The sequence below is a fragment of the Schistocerca serialis genome, chromosome 4 (assembly GCF_023864345.2).
Source record: "Schistocerca serialis cubense isolate TAMUIC-IGC-003099 chromosome 4, iqSchSeri2.2, whole genome shotgun sequence".
Lineage (NCBI taxonomy): Eukaryota > Metazoa > Arthropoda > Insecta > Orthoptera > Acrididae > Schistocerca > Schistocerca serialis.
The window spans coordinates 707,987,930-708,000,272 of record NC_064641.1 but is presented as its reverse complement, the minus strand read 5'-3'; the positions used below and the strand labels follow the sequence as shown (position 1 = coordinate 708,000,272).

At 44.6% G+C, this 12,343-nt stretch overlaps 1 non-coding gene across 1 annotated transcript; it reads left to right on the top strand.

Annotated features, from left to right (window-relative positions):
* Positions 1-8,087: 8,087 nt before the first annotated feature.
* On the top strand, positions 8,088-8,159 carry Trnaw-cca (transfer RNA tryptophan (anticodon CCA)). The gene has a single exon. It is a non-coding gene; the product is annotated as a tRNA-Trp (tRNA).
* The last annotated feature ends 4,184 nt before the right edge of the window (positions 8,160-12,343 follow it).

Below are 12,343 nucleotides of genomic sequence, written 5' to 3'. Positions count from 1 at the left end.
CCAGACGAGCGTCGGCACAGGTCGGTCTATGACGACTGTTTTACGTGCCTACAGGGACGTCCTACATTTAACTTGGCTCTGTAAATCTCAACTAGGGATTATGGTTTTAGATTTTGAAAAGGCCTTTGACAGGATTAGCCACAAGTTTTTAACAAACGTAATGCACAAAATGGGGTTCAATCATCAGTTCCTTCAGCTTTTACAGCACTGCATCGTTGGAACAACATCCCGAATAAAGGTTAATGGTCAAATCACTACTCGTGTGCCCATCAAACAATCTGTTCGCCAAGGTTGCCCTCTCTCGATGTCGTTGTTTGCCATAGCGGTTGAGCCGCTGTTATTTAATCTGCATGAACAACTCGCCGGCCTCACGGTCTTTAATGTCAAAACGGTTTTCCATGCTTATGCTGATGACGTTAGCGTCATTGTAAATACGACGGATGATATTGAAACGGTGCGCCGTCTGACCACACAGTACACGCATTCCTCCGGTGCGTTGATCAATAACTACAAATCTAAAATTCTTCCTCTCGGTCCAATTGATGAATTTATGGTATCCTCTTGGTTGCAACGTGTTGACAACATTAAGCAACTTGGAATGACTCTGCTGCCGGACCCGCGTGAAATGACCAAGACGAACTGGCAACTTATACTCAACACAGTTCGAGCAACGCTCCAGGAACATAAGACTAGATCTCTGAACCGTCTCCAACGAGCCCAGTTTATCAATGTGTATGTTCTTAGTAAAATCTATCACATCGCCGCCGTGTTGCCAATACCCGATGACATCGCTCACAAGCTGCTTGTTGCCATCTATTGGTTTGTCTGGAGAGGCAATATCTTCAAAACTCCACTTCAAACGTTAACACTGGCTCGCCACGCAGGCGGTTTAGGCATCAAGGATGTACGCTCACAGTGTCTTGCAGTCTTCATAAATAGAACGTCCAAACTACTTCGCAGTAATCACACTGGACTATCGAAGAGCTCTTTACCTCCTTACTACCTCAGGATGTGCGGCCGCCAATCCATGTTGGGTGCATTAATGAACAGTTGGGATACGTCCGCGTCTATTACACGGAAATCAGTTACCTGCCTCAGTCGCCCCAACATTTTACTACCTCTACCCATTACACGCTACTGACGAAGCGGCAGCACCGACATCCGATCGAAACAAAACATCCGGAAAAAACGTGGCGCCGCATATGGGCGAACATCAGCAACCCTATTCTGCCGTTGGACGTAGCGTCGGTATGGTATGATATTGTCAATGAAAAGATCATCACAGGCGAAAAGCTGCCTAAAATAAAACTGCGTCCTACACCATACTGTACTCGTTGTCAGCTTATAGATACCCTGGCTCACACCTTCGTTTGCAGAGAGAATGTCGTCATCTGGAACTGGACGAGGAAAAAGCTGTCGGTTCTCAACAGGACGTCGGAACATGCGATAACTGTGGAAGATGTGATACGTCCGGATTGGCGATTGTTCCCCGCTGCGAAGAATAATAGTTACGCCTGGCTCCTTGGACATTGTGCATACTACATTGTTACCAAACATCATGCAGATCTCAGCGCCTTTATTTTGTATCTTCAGGACCAACATTATCATTTGAAACAATGTCCTAAGTATAAACAGTTGTTTCAAAACTTTCTTATCTTCACTGTCCCTCCAACCTGAGAGACGTTCTACATTGGCTTACTTCCTCTCTGGAAACACAACTTTTACATACTTGCAACGCGCCAACACGTCACAGGACATGTACCCACGCCAGTCAAGGACACCCAATGTTTCAAGAAGAAATGTTATATGTTCTAGGAGCAATTTTTTTTTTCTTTTTTTTTTTTCGACCCCTGACCGCCTTGCCCCTGACGCCTCCTTTTGGGAAAATAATAATTAGGAAAAAAAAAGAAAAGAAAACAAAGAAAAGAAAAAGGAGAAAAAAGAAGAAAAAAAGGAAGGAAAAGGGAAAAAAAGGCGCAATTGGTTTAAAAAAAAAGTGGTTAAGGCGTCTGACTAGAAATCAGATTCCCTAAAAAAAAAAAAAGAAAAAAGTCGTAGAGCATTCGACTGCAGATCGAGAGGTCCCCGGTTCAATCCCGGGTGCCCCCTTCATTTTTCAGTATCTCGAAAAAACAAATGACGATTGTCGCGGTGAGTTGCAAATACATGTTTGAGATGCACCCTGCACGCCATACCGAAGGCTTTGGAGCAACATTTCAATGGGGGGGATCGCAGCCCAGGGTCTTGCTGGTCATCGTCCTCCCGCCATGAGGTCGAACTGTACGAAATCCACTTGCTTGGGGGAAGAATGTTGTACACTGAATTTTGTAGAATATGGTGATAGGCAAAAGTTTTCATGTACTGCTGCACGGAAAAACAACAATTGGAGGAGCTGGGATTTGAACCGAGGACTTTCTGCATGTGAAGAAGACACTCTACCACTTTTTTTTTGCGAGTGCTCGGCCACTTTTTCTTTTTTGTATCTTTTTGTTTTATTTTATTTTATTTTAATTCTTTTTTATTTATTTTTTTTATTTTTCTTATTTTATTTTATTTTTTTTTACTTCGGCTTCTTAATTTTTTTTTCTGTAAGCTGGATGCCTAAATTACCTTAGCTAACAGAAATGAGAATAAATATTTCTTCTTAATATTAATTAAAGGTAATGAATATTCCTCTTGCTAATGGAAAGATAAGTATATTAAAATAAACTGAAACGTGAAGTCTCTCATCTTCATAAGGAAAGCATAAAATCTTGTATCCCCTTGAAAAATGTTTTTTTAGAACTTAAAGCTTCTCCGCGTATGGCATAAGATAATTAAAAAAAATAAAATACATAAAACTTGATGTCTAATTTCTTCATGAGAATGTAGTCCGGTGCGTCTTGCCACGGACTTGATTCCTTTTCTGCAGTGTCTCGTGAAAGGATCGAAGACATTCCGGTTCCAGGTATCTGTAATCGTGCAAGGCTGACATCTCTGAATTCCGTACTAATCTTAATCTGTTATTGTTCTCTGTATAATTTTATTCCATGATTCTATATAGGAAGCATGCGTAATTTTTTTTTTGTAGTCTTTCGTCCGCATGAGATGATGGTGCTGAGTCGTTAGATACACCCAGTAATCTTCTTTGCTTTTATTTTCTGCCTTCAAGATATAGTGCACAGTGTGCCCTTTTAGCCAGTTAACAGCATTTCTTTTCGTATCAGGATATGGCACTGCGTCTGGAGTCAGAAAATCTGCGGCGGTGAAAACGGTTGGAGATGTTCTGTTAACGGTCGCTAATTTCTGCTTAACTATATGCCATATGTCTCTTACTCTTTCACACACGAATCGGTGTTCTTCAGTGTCAAGAAGGTTGCATGACGCACACAAGGGCGAATTCGTGAGATGTATAGCATGCAATTTGGAATTAGTTGATATTTTCCTGTTGACTGCATTATACCAAGTTGCTTTCACCTTAGAGGGTAAGTTCCGATCGTGGATATTTTTCCAAATTGCAGACCAGTCGTTGTTGGGGTATTTTCATTCAATAATATTTCCTTCCTTAGCTTCCATCAAATATGTATAGATGTCCTTTACTCTCGTCAACTGCTGTTCTGAGAGCCTCGAGGAGATATAACTGTACTCAACGAGAAAAGTTTTCAGGTGACAAAGACCAGCTGGTATATGCTTCACATCTATTGGCGGCTGCATGCTTGTTGGAGTAATTTCATTCAGCAAGTGGGCCGTTAAGTTGTCGGGCATCTGTTTCCATTGCTTGCACATTCGACACACATATAACGCTCGTGACCTGTAAATGACATCAACAAGGTTTAAACCTCCTTTCCTTGTTGGGAGTGTTAGTGTATTGAACTTCACTTTGAAAATGTTGCCTTGGCATACAAAACTTCCTATCGCGGATAAAATTCTTCTGGCTGTTTCTAATGGCATCGGAAAAGCTTGGACAACATAGTTAAGTTTGGATGTTATATACACATTTACTAGTTTGATTTTCTGTATCTCGTCCAATTGCCTCATACTGTTTCCTTGTACAGATGCTCGTATGCTTGCAAGTTGTTTATTATAATTGATGGCAATAGTGTGTTGGATGTTGCTCCTAAATTCAATACCCAAACATTTCAATGTGGATACTTCCGTCAATTGTCCCCGATTTTGCATGGATATTCCTCTGCCTAGGTTCATGATGCCTGACTTCCTTTTATTTAGTTTGGCGCCAGAAGCAAGTTCATATGTGTGTACAATCTGAAGAGCTTTCGCCACTTCATCTTCATTTATAACCAGGACGCCCACATCATCGGCGTAGGCGTTGCACACTATTTTCTTGCCGTTTATACACAATACTTGCAGGTGATGCGTGAGTGTCGCGAGGAGAGGTTCTATTGCTATTGCGAAAAGGGCCATTGACATTGGGCAACCTTGACGTACGGATCCAGTCAATTCAATCTCTCTACTTAGTTGGCCGTTTATCATTATTCGTGCTACACTGTTTTTCAGAATTTGTTGAATAATCCTCACGAATCGTGGTGGGAATCCCATTACTTCAATGATACCAAGAAGATACTTATGATCGACTCTGTTAAACGCCTTCTCGAAGTCTAATGACACTAAAGCACATTTTATTCGGCATACATTTGCGGTTGATATTATATCCCTATATTCGCATATATTCGGATAGATGTTTCTGTCTTTGCCTACACATGTTTGGTACGTGCCAGTTACAGAGTTAATAACCATTTTTATTCTTCTTCTAATACGCGGGCCATAATTTTGTAATCACTGTTGAGTAATGTTACTGGGCGAAGATTTTCAATCGCTTTGGTAAGTGAGTTTTTAGGAATTAGAACTATGATCCCTTCAGGAAATTCTTTGGGAGCGGCAACAGTGCCACTCATGATTTCGTTGTACATACATAGCAACTTGCTTTTCATTTGTGGCCAGAACACTTGGTAAAGTTCCACGGGGATACCGTCAGGTCCTGGAGACTTATTTTTAGGACCCTGTGCTATTGCGTCTTTCAATTCGTCCTCTTCTATTTCGGCCATGAGATTTTCTACTTACTCTGTACTAATTCGTCCCGATACGTTTCTAACAAGATCACGCCGCGCCTCGCCGACGGTAGGTTTGGTGGACATCATATCTGAGATATATTTATGAACAGCGTTTTGAATTTCATGCTGTTTTGTGTGCCTGGTCCCATCAGGTGACTTAACTTCTGTCAGTATTTTTCTGTTTCCTCTCTTATTCTCACGCATTACATGGTACATAGACGTTTCTTCCCCTTCTACAATGTTGTGTAGTCTCGCTCTGACTTAAAAACTTCTGACTGTCGCCGCTTCAGCGCTAAAAGTTTTGCTTTAACTTTCTGAATCCGGCTAAAGTTCTCCATTAAACGTGTGTCCAAGGTGTACAGGTCTCTAAGGCAGCTAAAATACAATTCAGTCGTTTTTTTAATCCAGAAACTTTTCTGTCGCGAGTAATACATCAGCATTCTTCTTATTTTAGGCTTCGCACATTGTAACCACCAAGCTATGGCAGAACTGTATTGCGGGAATCGTTTCTCGCATTCGTGCCACACATTAGTAAATGCTACGCGACATTCCTCATCCTGGAGATGTGTAATGTTGAGTTTCCATATGCCCCTCGCTAGGTAAGTCTCTTGTTTTTCCAAATTTACTGTGGTGATGTACGCGGCATGGTCAGAAAACATAGTGGGGCAGACCTCAGACTGGAGTACATGGTTCTTAAGGTTGGACGACACGTAAATTCTGTCTAGCCTGCTTGCTGAGTGACTGTTAAAATATGTGAAACCGGCCTGTGCGCCATGGGTATGTTCCCAGGTATCGGTTAACTGCATTTGGTGGACTATTCTTTCCAGTTCTACGGACTTGTTGAAATTCGGTGTCTGGTCTTTCGGGCTAAGTACAGAATTAAAATCGTCGGCTACGATTATATAATCTTGACGTGTACCGAAGAGATGAACGATTTCCCTTCTAAACAAATCCGCTCTAGCACGCCTGTTATTGTTGCCTGACGGTGCATAAACGTTGTTGATGCGGGCATTGTTAACAGTCACTGCAACCCCTCTGCTGTTTTCAAGTTTTGCTATTTGTGTGACACGGATGCCTTCTTTCGTGAGAATTGCGGTTCCCAGCTTTGCACCGATACCGGGGTTTATTATGGCGTTGTATCCACGTATCTTTCTAATTTACTATCTGTTACTTCCTGTAACAGTAGTATATCAACGTCAGCTGCGTATAGAAGGTCTTGCAGATGTTGTAAACGCAGGGAGGAGCGTATCTTATTAATGTTCAACGTAGCGATTTTGTAGGCTTGCGCTGCGTTCATATTGTCCTATTCATTACCGAAGTCAGTATTCGTCATACGAAGTGCTGTCGGAGGAAAATCCTTTTTCACATGTATGTTCTGGCAATGATGTAATAATCGTGTTGAGTTGATCTCTTGGGCCAGAAGTCTGTTCCGTTCCTCCAGTTTCGTTCAATTCTTCATCTTGATGCATTTCATCCGATTCATCAGCCCAGGTTTTGTGTTGATTAGTTTTCGATGTCTCTTTTTCTGCATTTCTAGTTTCAGGGAAAACCTTGTTTGCATCGAAATTTACTATCAGCTTCAACCTCTCGTGTGACGACTGGTCCGTTGACATGGGGCATGGTGTATTTGATTTGGCTTGCAAGGGGTCAGGTGCCTGCATACTCAGAACCGGATTACGATGTTGTTCTTCATGCAGTTTGTTGCTAATCTGCTTTGCTTTTTCTCGCAAAGGGGGTGCCAGTTGTTCAACTCCCTTATGAGCTAATCTCCTCTTTTTATGTTTCCTTAGAGGACTGACTCTTGGGGAGGTTTCATCGTTTTACATTACATCTTGGGTTTCTTGCGCTCGGTCCTGTTCTCTGGCAAGTGATGGGTTGGTTTCCTTGTGGTTTTCTGGAGACTGCTCATTCTGAAGGACTATAACCGGTTCAGGAGTTTGTTCTATTTGAACAGAGATATTTTGTTCTTTTTCTTGACTCTTTGGCTGTGTTGTCACCGTCGAGTCGCTAACTTCCATTATCACTTCATTGTCGCGAGCTGCATCATCCTGGGTAGCGTCCCGAGTAGCGTCAGGAGCGTCACGCGTATGCAGTTGTCCAGCGGCTGCCGCTACGTAAGTTAAAGGCAACCTTGACATGGCCGGGGGTCTCACTGCTTCGCCCGCAGGTAGCTGGGCCACTTGGCGTTGTATACACTGCGAGCGGACATGGCCTGTGCCGCCGCAAGACGCGCAGGTTCTTGGCTGCCCATCATATATGACTATAGCCTGATAACCACAAACATTTATATACGAGGGTATGTGCTTGTGTAAATCCACTCGCAGTTGCCTGACACCATTCAAGACGGGGAACTTGTGAGCAGGAGACCACTTTTCTGCAAAATTGCTAATTATTCTCCCATAAGGAGCTATCACGGAATTGATCTGCTCAGCGGTGATTTCAAATGGTAGCTCAAAGATACGGACAGTTCTTAATCCAAAGCCAGCATGCGTAACACAAACTTCACTAACATTGCCATCGTGATGTTTGAACTTAAATGTTCCGCCACTAGATTCAACAATTTTGTCACACAATTCCGTGTTTTTAAGCTTGACATACACAATACTACTCACAATTGAAAGGTGAATACCTATAATATCCTCAAACGAAAATTTCACAGATTCTTCTAACCATGTCTCAATTTCGAACGAATTCGGTCTCTGCCCTTTCTGGTCAATAACAAATTTCAATGTGTCTCTTCTATTAGGTTGATCCATCTCTCCTTCTAATATGAATCCATCAAGAGTCTCAAATAACGCAGTAACTACTGCAACAGGCGCTTGACTTACCGAGCGGAGCGCAGCAGACCGCAGCGCACAGCACACGCCGGAGGTCCGCACACCACGGCCGTTAAAAACCGACTGCCACTGAGTTACACCCCCGCCAGAGCAAGTACATCTGGGACGAGTGTCTCGTGGATCCTACTGTCATTATTTCTTTGGTTTGAACGGTACAGTAAGTGTTCGAGGAACCTATTCATGACAAGACCTAAGCAGCGTCGACTCCGTGGCGCAACGGTAGCGCGTCTGACTCCAGATCAGAAGGTTGCGTGTTCAAATCACGTCGGGGTCACAATGAAATTTTCGTTTACGAAAGCCATAGGCGAGTATGTCAATTTAATCAGATACCAAACGATTACGGAGAACGGACGAACAGAACTTGCTTGAAAAAAGCTACTAGTGCAATTTTCGCGTTCTGACATTAAGGTGAAGGCGCCGACTCGCACTTTCTCCAGGCGCGAAGTGTCTAGTATTTTTGATATTTATATCGTTTAACGCTAATATATAACTGAGAGATAATGATTACGCAATATTTTGCTCGATTAGACGTCTTTACCCAGGCAGAGTATAAGATTTTTCCTTAAGTTATGGGAACAGAAAGATCGTGAAAGGGGGTGTAGCTCAGTCGTCAGTTCCGCCGCAGCAGCGGCCGTGTGCAGACGTGCCGGAGTGCTCGCTCCGCGCGTGTTTGGCGGCGCCTGCAGCTGGTTTAGTCTTGTGAGTACATCATGGCCTTTGCCATGGATGATCAGTTACGCCGTTACACGTTGCGTTTCCAATTTCCATTCGGGTTTGGCCGACCTCATGTCTACGAATTAGTCGATTTTTTCTTCGACAGATTGGGTCTTGAGGACGAGGAAGTTTTAGGATTTTCATGCGATTTTCTGGCGAATGCCGTCTACGTGAAACTTGTTAGTGACGAGCCCTGTTTACGTATAATGGACTTAACTAAGGGTACCGCCGAGTTCGTTAATTCTGATGGTGAAATTTGTAAAGTTGTCGTTACCCATGCTGGGTTAGGCCTGCGCACGGTCCGTGTATTCAACCTACCATTTGAAATTGATCTTGAACGTATTCGGCAATGTCTGTCCCAGTATGGGAACGTATTGGAAATTCACCAAGAGCAGTGGAGCGGACTTAAACACTTCAATGTGGATAATGGTGTCCGGGTAGCGCGAATTGATCTATGCAAGCATATCCCGTCAAATGTCGTGGTACAAGGCTTCCGGGCACTCGTAATGTACGAGGGGCAACCACGTACATGTGTCCTTTGTGGCTCTCCGGACCATATGAAGGCCGCGTGTCCCCGTGCTAAACCAGTGCGTCGTGTTTTCCGACAACGTGATGGCCTTGTAGTTGGGCAGGATGGTAATAGGCCGACGTATGCCGAGAGCCTTGTCGGTCCGTCTGTCGTTAGGGCGCCACAGCTGCACGCGGCTGAGGTTGTGCCAGACGTGACCGCCGCCGATGTAAACACAGCTACGGCGAGCCGACTGCCCGTTGCTTCTGACGTGGAAAACTATGCAAACGACGGGGCCGGAAATTCGCGCCCTTCCGATGCTGGCGTGGTCCGTGTGGAACTTCCGCCTCGGTTGCCCGATCAACATTTGCTCCCATCTGTGGAGAGTCTTCCACCTGAGGACTCTGATGACCAGCCGCGAGTTTCCCATCCCCTTGAAGTGTCTTCTCCAGTCAGCGTAGTTTCCGGCAAAGAACAGTCTCCCACGGGAGCTACCCCTACCGCTGCGAAATCTGACAACAACGAACAAGTCGAGGGCACCCGTCCTCAGAGGAAAGGACGATAAAAGAAATCGGTCCGTAAGCAGAGTGACGAGGAAACTCGTACTCTTGAACAGAAACTGCAGCGTACTATCAAGCAGTTCCGGACGGATGAATGTGAGAGACTCGTCACAGGCGATGGAGTACAGGTCGTGCAGCATTCAGAGGAACCCGATATGGGGATGCATGTCGACAGTTCTGGACCCGATGCATTTATGGATACCGCTCACTCGCCGGGGTCGAGCAGGCAGCCTTCCTGGGCTGACGATACGCATTAACATGGCATCACCCTTCTTATGCGGGATTACAAAATTGCAACTGCTAATATAAATCGAATAACATCTGATGTAAAATTAAAATGTTTGACTGACTATGTGTATGCCACCGATATAGATGTCGTATTCCTACAAGAAGTCGTCACACCCAAGGTCGGGACTGTCACAGGCTATGAGGCCCTCATAAATATTGGCGATGAGGCAGGGACTGCAATTTTGTACAAAGCGGGCATCACTTGTAAACCTCGAGCGATTTTAGAAACGGGTCGAGGGATTGTCGTACAATTCGAAGATTTGCTTTTGGTCAACGTCTATGCCCCGACTGGATCTGCAGGCCGAAGAGATAGGACTGTTTTTTATCGCGATGAAATTGTGCCATTATTATCCTGTGGTTGTTGGAAGATTTTATTGGGCGGCGATTTTAATTATGTTGTACGCAGAGAAGACCAGTGTCCGAATTTTAATTTTTGTTTGGAGTTGCGAGATTTAATTGATGGGCTGGACTTACAAGATACCTGGTGCTCACTTCGCCCGCAGGTGACCGGATATACGTATGTTACCGCTACCTCCGCTAGTCGTCTGGATAGGTTCTATGTATCTAAAGACATTTTAAGCGCAGCCAGGGATTGTGAAATATGGCCTGTTAATTTTAGCGACCACTGTGCGTATCACATAACGCTTAGGCACGTCTCGCAGAAAACCTTTTTGGGTCGAGGCGTATGGCAACTGAACGTCGCACTGTTGGACGACGGCGACCTGAAGAAGGATCTCATTGGAACGTGGCAATGGTGCCTCCAGCGACGACAAAGGTCTAGGGAGCGTGTTCATTGGTGGACAGAGCTAGTAAAACCGCACATAAAGAAATGTATTTGTCGGTTTGCCAGGGCCAAGGCGTACTGGAAGAAACAGACGTTGGAATTTTATTTTACCGCTCTCCGCCAGTTGTATAACGATTCCTCTGCACTGCCTGGCAATCTCCTTCGCATTAAACGTACCAAAGCCAAAATCACCGCATTGGTTCGTGAGTCTCTGGCAGGAGCCCAAGTCAGGGCACGTGCTTTCGATGACACCTTTAACGAGTCAGCGTCCTTGTACCACGTCATACGGGAAGCTAAAAGAGGCAGACAAAAAAATCATTACTCAACTGACGGATGACGATGGTCGTGTTTATGATGAGCAAGGCGAGCTTAAGGCTTTTATTCGGAATCATTTCCGGCAACTTTACTCACTGCCTGACACAGATGTAGAGGCGGGAGAGGAATTTTTGTCTAACATTACGGCATCGGTGGATCCGGACGACCACGCACAGCTCCTGGCAAACATAACTAACTTCGAAGTGAAGTCAATCATTACGTCTGCGGCGAAAGGAAAAGCCGCAGGATCAGACGGTTTGCCGGTTGAATTTTATCTTCGGTATTGGGATGTTTTCGGCGACGAACTGACTATCATGTATAATGAACTGTTAACGCATACTGCTTTTCCATCGCAGTTCACTGAGGGCCTGATAGTCTCCAAACCGTCACCAGGGACTTCACTCAATAACTTACGGCCAATCACCCTATTCAATGCAGATTTCAAAATCTTTACTCGGATTCTGAATGCCAGACTCAAGCCAGTCCTTAGTAAAGTGCTTGGTTCATACCACATGAACGTGATTACTGGTCGATCGATGATAGACGCCCTGTGCGAATACCGAGATATTGCATATTTGACTTAAATTTGCAAGACCACGTTGGCAATAATCTTTTTTGACTTCGACAAAGCATTTGATCGGACTAACCATGGATTTCTATTCAGAACGCTGGACAAACTGGGTTTCAACGAGCATTTCGTACAGATAATAAGGAACTGTAACTGCAATACGTCTTCCCGCGTGAAATTCAACGGCCAGTTAACAGCCCCTGTGCCCATTCAACAAGGTTTGCGACAAGGGTGCCCGCTTTCCACGACTCTTTTCGCCATTGCTATAGAGCCACTACTGAAAACGTTTTGCGTCACCTTACCGGGTCTTCAAACGCTGAATACCAAGACCGTCTGTCATGCCTATGCGGACGATATCAGCGTCCTTATCAACAACGACGAAGAGTTCGATACCGTGCGACGGCTTGTCCACCGGTATGCCAGCGCCTGCGGTGCACGCCTTAACGAACGGAAATCCAGTCTTGCATTTAGGTCCGCAGGCTCGCTTCGCGGACACCGTTTGGTTAGAGGCAACCAACCAGCTGAAGCACTTTGGTTTGATTCTCACTCCGAATCCACGGGAAATGGTAAGAGTGAATTGGGAACAGAAGCTCAACGTCCTTCGAGCTTTGATTCGAGAGCGCAATATGAGGTGTTTAGACAGGATTCAGAGAGCAAATTTCGTCAATCATTATGTTCTCAGCAAGATTTACCATGTTGCCGCTGTTCTCCCTATTCCTCC